This window comes from Carcharodon carcharias, chromosome 19 (genome assembly GCF_017639515.1).
Source record: "Carcharodon carcharias isolate sCarCar2 chromosome 19, sCarCar2.pri, whole genome shotgun sequence".
Taxonomy (NCBI): domain Eukaryota; kingdom Metazoa; phylum Chordata; class Chondrichthyes; order Lamniformes; family Lamnidae; genus Carcharodon; species Carcharodon carcharias.
This window is the reverse complement of record NC_054485.1, coordinates 74969979-74983616: the sequence shown is the minus strand read 5'-3', so window position 1 is coordinate 74983616 and position 13638 is coordinate 74969979. Positions and strand designations below refer to the sequence as shown.

Below are 13638 nucleotides of genomic sequence, written 5' to 3'. Positions count from 1 at the left end.
GTGAGAAGCAGCACTTTGCAATGGGATTGGGGGAAACACATCCCGCAGTGCCTGATGGGAGTTGTAGTTCTGATTCGCTCAATGGCGGTTGGCGCCCAGCGTTCGCGAATTCGAGTCTGAGAAAGCGCGAGACCAAGCGGCTGGAATTGGAGGTGTGCAGCTGTAAATCCCAGCCCCAGGAGGCGGGGATCAGGATTGCAGCCGTTTAACCCCCTCTACTCCCATTCCTCAACTCTATCACCCTTCCCTCAACCTCATCTCCCCTCACCTCCCCAACTCCACTCCTTCACCCCCAAGCTCCTCCCACCAGCCTCCGCATTCAAAGGATCATCCTCCGCCATTTCCGCCAACTCCAGCATGATGCCACCACCAAACACATCTTCCCTTCACCTCCCCCGGCGGCATTCCGTAGGGATCGTTCCCTCCGGGACATCCTGGTCCACTCCTCCATCACCCCCTACTCCTCAACCCCCTCCCACAGCACCTTCCCATGCAACCGTAGAAGGTGTAACACTTGCCCCTTTACTTCCTCTCTCCTCACCGTCCAAGGGCCCAACCACTCCTTTTAAGTGAAGCAGCATTTCACTTGCACTTCCCTCAATTTAGTCTACTGCATTCGTTGCTCCCAATGCGGTTTCCTCTACATTGGAGAGACCAAACGCAGACAGGGTGACCATTTTGCAGAACACCTTTGTGGAACACCTTCGGTCTGTCCGCAAGCGTTACCCAGACCTCCCTGTCGCTTGCCATTTTAACACTCCACCCTGCTCTCATGCCCACATGTCCGTCCTTGGCTTGCTGCTGTTCCAGTGAAGCTCAACGCAAACTGGAGGAACAGCACCTCATCTTCTGACTAGGCACTTTACAGCCTTCCAGACTTAACATTGAGTTCAACAATTTTGGATCGTGAACTTTCTCCTCCATCCCCACCCCCCTTTTTTTCCAATAATTTATATAGATTTTTCTTTTCCCACCTATTTCCATTATTTTTAAATGTATTTCCATGCATTGTTTTATCTCTACCTTTTAGCCTTTTTTGATTCCTTCACCCCACCCCACCCCCACTAGGGCTATCTGTACTTTGCTTGTCCTGCTTTCTACCCTTAATTATCACATTCTTTAGATAATATCACCACCTTCAACACCTCTTTGTCCTTTGTCTGTGACATCTTTTGGTTATCTCCACTTATCACAGGCCCTCTATCCAGCTCTACCATTCCCCACCTCCCCCTGCCTTAAACCAGCTTATATTTCATCTCTTTTCTATTTTTACTTAGTTCTGTTGAAGGGTCATTCGGACTCGAAACGTTAACTGGTATTCCTCTCCGCAAATGCTACCAGACCTCCTGAGTTTTTCCAGGTATTTTTGTTTTTGTTTTGGACTTCCAGCATCCACAGTTTTTTGCTTTTATCCTCCTCCACCCCCCCCCCCCCCCCCCCCAACCCCCACCATCACCCCCTCCTGCATTTTGGGGGTAAATGGAGAGATGATATTCCCACTTGTGTGGGGGAGTCCAAAACTAGGGACCAGAAATATAAGATGGTCAATAATAGATCCAATAATGAATTCAGGATAAACTTCACCAAGAGAATGATTAGAATGTGGAACTTGCCCCCACACGGAATGGTTGAGGCAAATAATTTTGATGTATTTGATGCGAAGCCAAGTAAGTACACGAGGGAGAAAGGAATAGAAGGATCTGCTAATAGGGTGAGATAAAAAAGGGAGGGAGAAAGCTCATGTGGAGCATAAGCACTAGAAGAAAGCAGTTGGGCTGAATAGTCAAAGTTATACAGCACAGAAACAGGTCCATCGTGTCCGTGCTGGCCATCATGCACCTATCTATTCTAATCCCATTTTCCAGCACTTTGCCCATAGCCCTGTATGCTATGGTATTTCAAGTGCTCATCTAAATACTTCTCAGGCAGTGTGTTCCAGATTCCAACCACCCTCTGGGTGAAAAATTCTTTTCCTCAAATCCCTTTCTAAATCTCCTGCCTTTTACCTTAAATCTATGCCCCCTGGTTATTGACACCTCCGCTAAGGGGAAAAGTTTCTTCCTAACCACCCTATCTGTGCGCTTCATAATTTTGTATACCTTCTTCTGGTCCCCCCTCAGCCTTCTCTATTCTAAGGAAAACAACCCTAGCCTATCCAGTCTCTCTTCGTAGCGGGAACGCTCCAACCCAGGCAACATCCTGGTGAATCTCCTCTGCATCCTCTCCAGTGCAATCACATCCTTCCTATTGTGTGGCGACCAGAACTGCTCACAATACTCCAGCTGTGGCCTAACTAGCATTTTATATAGCTCCAATGTAACCTCCATGTTCTTATATTCTATGCCTCAGCCAACAAAGTATCCCATATGCCTTCTTAACCACCCTATTGACCTGTGCTGCTGCCTTCAGGGATCTATGGACAAGTACACCCAAGGTCCCTCTGATCCTCTGTACTTCCTAGGGTCCTACCATTCATTGTATATTTCCTTGCCATGTTAGTCATCCCAAAAAGCATCACCTCTCACTTCTCACGATTAAATTCCATTTGTCACTGCTCTGCCCATGTGACCAGCCCATCTCTATTGTCCTGTAGTCTAAGACTTTCCTCCTCACTACTATGACACCACCAATTTTTGTGTCAACTACGAACTTACTGATCATACCTCCTATATTCATATTAATGTACACTACAAACAGCAAGTGTCCCAACAATGATCCCTGTGGTACATCACTTGTCACAGGCTTCCAATCGCAAAAACGACCTTCGACCATCACCCTCTGCCTCCTGCCATTAAGCCAATTTTGGATCCAATTTACCAAAGTTCCCTAGATCCCATGGGCTCTTACCTTCTTGACCATTCTCCCACGTGAGACCTTGTCAAAAGCCTTAGTAAAGTCCATGTAGACTACATCAACTACACGACCCTCATCTACACAACTAGTCACCTCCTCGAAAAATTCAATCAAATTTTTTGGACATGATCTCCCCCTGACAAAAGCCATGTTGACTATCTCTGATTAATCCCTGCCTCTCCAAGTGGAGATTAAACCTGTCCCTCAGAAATTTTTTCCAATAGTTTCCCTGTCACTGATGTTGGACTCACTGGCCTGTAATTACCTGGTTTATCCCTACCTACTTCTTGAATAATGGTACCACATTTGCTGTCCTCCAGTTCTCTGGCACCTCTTCTGTAGCCAGAGAGGATTTGAAAATTAGTGTCAGAGCCCCTGCAATCTCCTCCCTTGCCTCAAATAGCAGCCTGGGATACATCTCATTTGGGCCTCGGGATTTATCCACTTTTAAGCCTGCTAAAACTGTTAATACCTCCTCCCTTTCAATGCTAATTTGTTCAAGTATATCACCATCTCCCTCCCTGATTTCTACACCTACATCGTTCTTCTCCATAGTGAACACAAGTGAAAAGTAATAATTTAAAACCTCACCTATGTCCCCTGGCTCCACGCATAGGTTGCTACTTTGGTCCCTAATGGGTCCTGCTCTTTCCTTGTTTATCCCCTTTTCCTTAACATACTTAAATGCCTTGGTATTTTCCTTTATCTCGCCTGCTGTGTTTTTTTCATGCCCCTTCTTAATTACTTTTTAAAGTACCCCCCCCTACACTTTCTGTACTCCTCAAGGGCTTCTGCTGTTTTCAGCCCTCTGTATCTGCCATAAGCCTCCTTTTTTTCCCTTATCAAATCCTCTATATTCCTTGACATCTAGGGTTCCCTGGACTTGTTGGTTCTATTCTTCACATTTACATGTTGGCCCTGAACTCTCACTATTTCCTTTTTGAATGACTGACTCCCACTGGTCTGATTTTGACTTTTCTATAAGTAGTGGTTCCCAGTCCACTTTGGCCAGATTCTGTCTTATCATATTGAAATCGGCCTTCCCCCAATTCAGGGCCTTTATTTCCGGTCCATCTTTGTCCTTTTCCATAACTACCTTAAATCTTACAGAGTTATGGTCACTATCCCCGAAATGCTCCCCCACTGACAGTTCTATGTTTCTGTGCAATAAAAACTAGAATTAAAAAAACCATTGGTAAATACTCAGCAGGTCAGGTAGCATCTGTGGAGAGAAACAGAGTTAAGGTTTCAGCTTGAGATGATCTTTCATCGGGAACCAGGTTGGATGTTGGGCGGCTCTTCCTTTTGTCAGCGAACAGCCCCTGGCCTCACCAGCACCCATAAAGCCAGTTCACACCAGCACCAACCCCCCCACCACCCATTCCAACCCCCCTTCCAACCTGCTCACCCGAGCAACACTGTCCCTCCTGCTCCTGGGACCCATGGTCGAAGTGTCCCTGAATCTATTTCCTTAGAGATGTTCACTCAGGACTCCATCTCAGAGGTTACAGTAACTCCCCAAGTTGCAGTGTTACTCTCCAAGCACAGAGTCAGTATCAGAGCACAGACTCACTCCCCCGGTCACGGTAACTCTGCAATTCCCAGAGTCACCTCTCGAGGAGCAGAATGACTCCCCAAACACTGGTTCAATCTCGTTGCTACTCTCTATTCTGTCACTCTCTCTCCCTGTGCATGAGCTGATCCCACCACTGCACGTCATCACTACCTTGGATACTGTTGGTCTTCCTCTTCTGTTTGGCTGTCAAACACATCGGAGGATACACATTGCACATGATGTCATCAGTTTGAAAGCCTCTGAGGATGAAGGATGCTATTCCCACACTAGAAATCTCTGTCAAACGTTTACCAGGGGAACTGAGACAGGAGCTGCAATAAGTGAGGTCTTATTCAGATGGGACAATGACAAGTTTAAATCCCCACCTGACCTGCTGCTCAAATTCACTTCCATTTCACCATTCAGTTTCCCAAGCTTCAGGAAACTCATTTTACTCCAGAAATATTTGGATTGGCTGTGAGAGACGTCAATCAGAGAGCCCACCCACTCTGCCCATTCTCTCCTCTTCCTCTTCCACAGCTGGTTCACTTCCTGTAGGGACTGAAAACCAAGTGAGGAGATGGTGAGTGAAGGAACAGAATTTATAATAAGTACATCACATAATATCCACACTAATGTTCAGGCAGTCTGACTATCCTGTGGGGAATCAGGTGTGGAAATGCCCCTTATGCTGTGTGAGAAGATCCAGCTGAGAGAGCTGTTTACTGGGTGCTTTGTGCTGAGCTGTTTGACTGGAGCTGTGTGTTGGATATTGAGTGTGTTTATTGGAAGCATTTCCCTACTGATTTACAGGCTGAGTTTTGTTGATGGGTCATTACTGAATATGAGAAGGTGAGGTGTAATTATCTGGGAGGTGCAGAGTGCCTGAGGATTCTTACTGATTTCCTATTGTTGAGTTCTGTGTGTGTGTTGGGAGCTGATTATTATCCTGTGGACTGTGAATGGTCAGTTCTGTCTGTGTGTTGGAACCTGGATGTTTCCTGCCTTTCAAATCCCTCCAAGACCTACCGCCACCCTATCTCTAAAATCTCGTCAGAAAAGAAAAAAACGGAAAGGCTTGCATTTGCATAGAGCCTTTCACGACCACAAATGCCTGAGAGCACTTTACAGCCAATGAAGCACTTTTGAGGTGTGGTCACTGTTGTAGGAAATGAGGCAGCCAAAGTGCACACAGCAAGCTTCCAAATTTTGTTAACACCCTTGCAAAGCACCTTGGGACATTGAATGTTGTTAAAGGTGCTATACAAATGCAAGTTGTTTATTACTGTTGTGTAATAAGTCAGGAAGTGACCAGGCGTTCAGTAGGATGAGTGTGATTCCTCTCATGGTTCACTCTGCTGACCCTCACTGTGAGGCAGTCTCCCAGTGAAGGGGCAGACTCATTGTAAAGAGAGATCAGGTTATAATGTATAACTGGCAGCAGAGCAGGGTAGGAATGGCTGCACACTAGCTCAAACTCAGTGCGTCAAGGAGCACTGAAGGATGCACCTTCAGACCGTAGTCTTCGTCCCTGAATGGACGGGGTATGGAGGGTCGTGGAGTTGAGGATAGTTCCAGATCTCAACTCAAATAGAGAGGAGGCAGTGGGCAGAGAGGCAAGAGGCAAAGAGGGAGCCAAAACTGCTCCTGCCTATCTACTGGTTAGTGATGATATTCATGGAATGAGGGCTGTGCCGGGCTGTGAGATTGTGGTGGAATACAATTCTGCTGCTGCTGATGGCTCACTGCATCTCATGGATACCCAGTTTTTGGATCTGTACTTAGTTTACCTCCCTAGTGATGATTAACATGGTGAAGTACTCATTCATCAGTTGGGAGGGGAGAGATAGTTTCCCTTGAACTTGTTTGACCTGAAGCCATGAGACTCCATGGAGTCAATATTGAGATTTCCCCACCTGCCAATGGGATGGGACATACCTAGGGATGGTGATGGAGGAGTCTGGGGTGTTTCAGATTGATACGATTCAGTGAGTATCACTGCTACTTGACCAGTCTCCTCACTTGGGTACTTGTCCTCAGATCTTGGTAAGAGAGACTTTACAGATTTCACTGGGCTGAGATCACCTTAATCTTATTCTGACACAATGTCAGGATTGTCCAGATGTATCTGATTTTCCTCATTATTGGACTTTGTAGTGATTGTTTATCATTGTTTGCTTGGCCACTTCAGAGGGCAATTCAGAGTCAACCATGTTGTGTGGGACTGGAGTCACATGTAGACCAGACCAGGCAGTTGTAACAGGTTCCCTTCCCTGAAGGAGAATATTTGGGTTTTTAGGACAATCTGAAAGTTTTCATGTTTTTATGTTGATTTTATTGCTCAAATTTTAAACTGTATTAAATTCAGTTTCACAACATTGAGTGGTTGAGGTGAACACTGTAGGTGCCTTTAAGGAGAAACTAGATAAGCACATGAGAGAGAAAGGAGCAGAAGGAGATGCTGATAGGGTGGGACAAAGTCGGGTGAGAGGGGTCTCATGTGAAGCATAAACACCAACATGGACCAACTGGGCCAATGGCCTGTTTCTGCACTGTAATTCTAAGTATGTAACTTTCCGTGTTTGGATTTGAACTCACAATCTCTGGATTGATAATCCAGCAGCAGAGCAATTTGGCTGCCATACCTGGAGACACATTTATTGAAATGTCTTTTAATCCCTTCTTTAAAGATCTTACCTGAAGGCCCTGGCCTTTCCCAAAAGCCTGGGCTTGGATTTGATAGTTTTGCCCAGTGCTGTGGCTGATAGCTGAATTTGAGATGTGCAGTCTGAGCGAGTGCAGTGTATCTAATTTCCCAGGATAAACCAGAGCCCTTCAATCAGCTACACTGAAGCAATAGTTTCCTTAGCTTCTAGCACTTGCTGCCCTGTCTGCTTTCTTCAAATAATTTTGGAAAACGAGTGGAGAAATTTCAAAATCTCCATTGAATTAATGTTTCTGCTAAGTTTTTTGTATTGAAGGGGATTTGTGTACAGCAGCAAAGATGTCTTGCTGCAGTTATATACAGCCTTGTTGAGACCTCACCTGGAGTATTGTGCACAGTTTTGGTCCCCTTATCTAAGGAAGGATATACTTGCCATAGAAGGAGTGCAACGGAGATTCACCAAATTGATCCCTGGGATGGCAGGATTGTTTTATGAGGAGAGATTGAGCAGACTGTGTCCGTATTCCCTAGAGTTTCAAAGAATGAGGGGTGACCTTATTGAAACTTAGAAAATTTTTACAGGTTGCATGTAGATAAGATGTTTCCCCTGGCTGGTGAGTCTAAAACCAGGGGGCATAATCTCAGGATAAGGAGTAGGCCATTTAAGACTGCAATGAGGAAGAATTTCTTCACTCAGAGGATGGTGTATCTTTGGATTTCTCTAACCTAGAGGGCTGTGGAAGCTCAATCATTGAGCATGTTCAAGTCAGAAATCGATAGATTTCTGGAGGCCACTGACATCAGGGGATAGGAGATAGTGTGGAAAAGTGACATTGAGGTAGATGTTCAGCCATGATCAAATTGAATGGCGGAGCAATCTCGATGGGCTGAATGGCCTACTGGTTCCTATGTTCCTATTAATCACTACTCATAAGGTAAAATTTTGCCAGCATGCATCGAGCTTGTAGTGAATTGACAGCCCGTTTTACACTCCACCTGACAGTCTTTTCCAATGCCCTCATGGTGCCTGGGAAGATGGGTGGGGGTCTGGGCGGAGGAAAGAAAGTAGCCACATTGTCTGCTCCTGGTCACTGTCCAGTGTCCCTGTTGGAAACAGAGGATCTGTGACAGTCAATTGAGGAAAAAGAAATGACTTGTATCTGATCCCCCACATGGGAATAGCAGACTGGCATTCACTGTAGAATAGTCTCTAACTGAGGAGTCAGCCCCTTCAGCAAAGGAGGAGAGGGAGTTGGAGGAAAATCATTTTTCCTTTTCCTGTTTTACAGAAGGATTGCACCGTACTGCACCAGAGAATTCAGAGAGGATAGACACCACAGATAGATTCTGACCATCACCCAAGGAACAACTGCACAACTGTGGGAAGACATCCAGTCCCTTCACATCATTGCTCAACACAGAGAAGGTTGGGCAGTGAAACCATCATCTGGAAATCGGTTGGGTCAGGGGAGCTTTGACATATCATCAGATCTGAAACTGGTCAGTCGTGTGGAGCCTTCCATCAGAACCAACCTTTCTGAAGGTTCGGCTGTGGGTGATCGGTCAAGGTGAGGCTGTGAAGAAGTGTGAGTGGCTCCAAGTGTGGAGAGAGCTTTAATCATTCATCGAGTCTCATGGACCACTGACTCATTCCTACAGGTGAGAGGCTGTTCAAGTGAGGAGGACTGCACAGACTCATAAGATCTAACACACAAGATGCATCTGTTGAAAAGCCACATGGAAGAGAAACCATTCAAATGTGAGGTGTGTGACAAAAACTTTGCGCAATCATCGACTCTCCTGATACACCAGCGCATTCACACTGGGGAGAAACCATTCACCTGTCAGGTGTGCTACAAATCATTCTCACAATCATCACACCTCCGCGCACACCAGCGTGTTCACACGGGTGAGAAACCATTCACTTGTGAGCTGTGTGAGAAATCATTCTCGCAGTCATCCCACCTCCGCGCGCACAAACGTGTTCACACAGGGGAGAAACCATTCACATGTGATGTGTGCAATAAATCATTCTCACTGTCATGGACTCTCCTCGAACACCAACCCATTCACACAGGGGAAAAATCATTCACGTGTGAGGTGTGCAACACGTCATTCTCACAGTCATCCGGCCTCCGTGCACACCAGCGCATTCACACAGGGGAGAAACCCTTCACGTGCAAGGTGTGCGACAAATCATTCTCACGGTTATCATACTTCCGTGTACACCAACGTATGCACACAGGCCAGAAACCGTTCCAATGTGAGGTGTGTGACAAAGCTTTCACACGGTCATCAGGCCTCCTGGCCCATCGGAGGATCCACACAGGGGAGAACCCCTTCAAGTGTGAGGTTTGTGATAAAACCTTTCCGATATCTACGAGGCTGCTGAGACATCAGCGCATTCACACAGGGGAGAGACCCTTCAGATGTGAGGTGTGCAACAAATCATTCTCGCGGTCATCGAACCTCCGTGCACACCAACGCACTCACACAGGGGAGAAACCATTCACATGTGAGGTGTGCAACAAATCATTTTCGCGGTCATCAAACCTCCTGCTCCATCAGAAGATCCACACAGGGGAGTAATCATTCAAGTGTGAGGTTTGTGTTGAAGCTTTCATGACATCTTCAATCCTTTTGAGACACCAGAGGATTCTCACAGGGGAGAAACTCTTCAGGTACCATGTTTGTTACAAGGCTTTCACCCACTCCTTTGATCTTCTGAAGCACCAGGTAATCCACACTGGTGAGAAATCATTAAGGTGTGAGGTGTGTAATGACGTAAGAGTCCCTTGTGGAGTCTCAATTATGTTTGGAGCCATACTCTGGATGAACAGGAATGAGAGACTTGATAAGAAGCAATGTATGGAAACAACAATCTTAATTCGACAACTATTAAACAATTATTAACGATTAAAAGAAAATGAAAGAAAGGAAGAGAAAAACACTATATATCTTAAAAGATAGAAAGACAACTTTACATACATACTATATTACAAATACATACAACTACATACTATATTACAGATGTTAACCCCAAATTGGTCTGCTCATGACAGCTCCCCAAGATGATAAAACAACCCCAAATTGGACAGTTCAATACAATTCCCCAAAATGGTGAAATTTCTCCTGGTTCATTCATCACCAAGTCTCTGAATAATCTTGTATGGGGTGGTCCATCACTGTGTCAACAGCCCTTCCTCCCGTAGTCTTGAGTGGTTGACTAATCTTACTGTGGCTGCAGACCTGAACGTTGGAGACTGTGCCTCTTTTAATTCCAATTTCTGGTTCCATTCCAGCCTTCTGAGGCTTCTATCCAGACTTTCTCAAAACAGGAGTCTGGTAACCATAAGTCCTTATCAAATCCTTCTCACAGGCAGAGCGAGGTTTACAGACGTCACAATATTCAAAACAAAAATAAAAATAGCTGGAAAAACTCAGCAGGTCTGACAGCATCTGCGGAGAGGAACACAGTTAACATTTCGAGTCCATATGACTCTTCAACAGAACTGCTGTTTTTCCAGGTATTTTTACTTTTGTTTTGGATTTCCAGCATCTGCAGTTTTTTAATTTTATCACAATATTCAAGTTGTTTACGCATCTTTTGATGGTGTCTCTCACCTTCCATCTATCAGGTAATACTGTCCATCAATCAAACGCCATCTCCTGATTCCACACCTTAATTGATCACGTGCAAGGTGTTCCATTGCCCTGGCTTGTACTTAAAGGGTCACTGAATGTAGTAAGGAACTGACTACTGTTAAGCAATAACAACTTTTATTTTAGCACGTCTAGCCAGAGGAAAAAGCAGTAATTTAGACAAAATAACAGCTGTGAACATGGCTGAATTGACAGTATGAAAACGGAGCCTTGTGAAAAACAAGCCTGCAGTTAATAATATCACTACTGATTGGTATTGATTACATAATTAATTGCTTGGTTTAAAGCACAATCATACTTAGTTTCAAATTAGGGTCTACAAATTAAGTTTTAAAAATTCAGTACAGGCTTAATAATCAAAACAATGACTCAAAATCAACAGCAAAGCAGAAATAAAATGAAAAAATATAAAATTGCAAAAATTAGTGGTTGCAGGCCTCAGGCCTACACTATGTCTCCCCTCTCTCTCCTCCTCCTCTCTATTTCTCCTTCTGCTTCTCTCCTGCAAACTAACCACTTTCAATCTCATCCTTTCTGCTATCCCTCTCTCTCTCTCTCCTCCTCTATATTTCTCCCTCTTGGGGATATCTGGAACTAGGGGGCAAAGTTTAAAAGTAAAGGCTCTGCCATTTAACATCGAAGTGAGGAATTTCTTCTCTCAGAGGGTTGTTAGTCTTAGGAATTCTCTTCCCCAGGGAGCAGTGGAGGCCGCATCATTGAATATATTCAAAGCTGAGTTAGACAGATTTTTGATTTACAAGGGAGTCAAGGGTTAAGGGGGATGGGGAGGTGGGAAAATGGAGTTGAGAGCCACAATCAGACCAGCAATGATCTTGAATGGCGGAGCAGGCTCAAGGGACTGAATTGCCTAATACTGCTCCTATTTCTTATGATCTTTCACTCCTTTTCCTCTCCTCCTATCTCTCATCCTCTTCTCTATATTTTCTGCTCCCCTCTCTCTCCACCTCTCCTCTCTCCTCCTCCAGCATTATAAAGATGAGAGGGATAGAAAGTTCACCATTTTAAACTATTATAAATTAAAAAACTAAGCCGAAACTCCATATAATATTATTGAGGTAATAATGTAATTATTATTATATTAAACTATTTTTAACTATTTCTTCTGTTTATACGATACAACTGAAATAAACTATTATCTGTGAGCCTGTAGTTTGCTGAAATAATTGCTGACCACAACATGTAGACTGGAGCCATGAAATATGACTGACTGTTGGTGCCTGAATGACCAAAAACCCTGAGTATAATTTGAAGAGCTGCCTCAAACAGACGCAATCGGCAGAAACTCATCACTCACTATTCCCACCTGGGGCCGTGGTCATTTCTGTGGTTGGTACCAGCTTCCTGGGTGATGTTTAATAAACTAGCATTAAAGATCATGAATGTTCAATTTACACTGGACGTAACTTACTTTTAAAATTCTCGATATGGTCAATTTCAACTGGATTACACTGTCAAAACCAACACAAACTAGTGTAAACTCTCGGCTATAACCTGTGCACTTGTGCCTGCAAATTTGCCAAGGAGTTTTACCAAAACAAACGTTTTTTTAAATTGTGTGTGACTGACTGAAGCAGTTTTATTTAAGGATGGTACATTGTGATCTGATTGGCTTCATGATCACTGCAGTGTGTAAATATCTACAGGATAATTTCTTCACTCATTTTATGACATGTTTGTGTTTTCAACAATGATGTTTGTACAAAGATCCCAGAGCCTGAGGAATTATTCATGTAGCCCTGACAACAACTTGAATCAAGGTTCCTGGAATAATACATCTGGAGTTGGACTTGTACCACAACCTTGTTCTCTGTGTCAAGCGGGTGAGGGTTCAAGTTCCACTGCTGGACTTGAGCATTGAAGCTGACACTCCAGTGTAGTACTGAGAGTTGGCTGCACTGTCAGAGGTACCATCTTTCAGATGAGTTAAACCAAAGCCCTGTCTAGCCTCTCAGGTGAATGTAAAATATCCCATGACACTACATCGTAAAAGAGCAGGGGAGTTATCCCTATTGTCCTGTGTAAAGGACATATCTATTTATTTCTGTTGGACAAAACAGAATGTGGATTAAAATTACAATGGCTGCAGTTTGAAGACATGTCGACAAAACAGTGAGGGATATATACAATGTTGCTGTCCTTGAACAGAGTGTGCCATGAAAGACAGGATGGTGCCAAGGAGGAGTCTGGTCTAATGGGGAACTGCCTGGCAACAATGTTTTAAAAGGCTCCAGGATTTGTGTGACAGCAGTGCAGCAGAATAACTCCTAGCCTGAATGGAAAAAAACGTAAAACCTCTCTCTCTCTGTGTAAGATTCCAGTAATTCTACAATAATAGCTAGCTGGCTTTTTCTCCTCATATCTCTATAACCTGCACTCTCTCTGAAAACCTCTGTCAAAAGGCAAAGGGGAATATCACTGTTAAGAGACATGAGAGGCAACTGCTCAACCAGTGAACTAAAGACTGAAAGTGCTGGAAGAACACCTCGTGTCATCAACAAAGAACTGAAAGGAATTTGGAAGACATCAATCAAAATCAACCCATTGAACCCTGTACTCTGGAATTGGTGCTATTGAACTGTATTATCCCACCCTTAAAATCCGTGTTTTTGTGTGTCTTGTATGTGTGTATATAGGGAGTTAAGAAGGAGTAGAGTTTAGGTTATAGAGTTAGAAATTAGCAGTTCATATTTCTTTCTTTTGCCACTGGTTAAAGACAATTTGTTCAATAAACAGTTATTCACTTGTTAAGTTTACAAACCTGGTGCTCGTATTCTGTTAACCTAAATTAAACTATTAGATGGGTTGATTAAACTTCATCACATTTGTCACAGCTTGGGGAGCAGTGGGACTTGATATTACAGCGCACTATCCCCAGTGAGTC

At 44.2% G+C, this 13638-nt stretch overlaps 1 pseudogene; it reads left to right on the top strand.

The window, feature by feature from the left end:
• The window catches only part of LOC121291237, a 33051-nt pseudogene extending 21562 nt beyond the window's left edge, over positions 1-11489 (top strand).
• The last annotated feature ends 2149 nt before the right edge of the window (positions 11490-13638 follow it).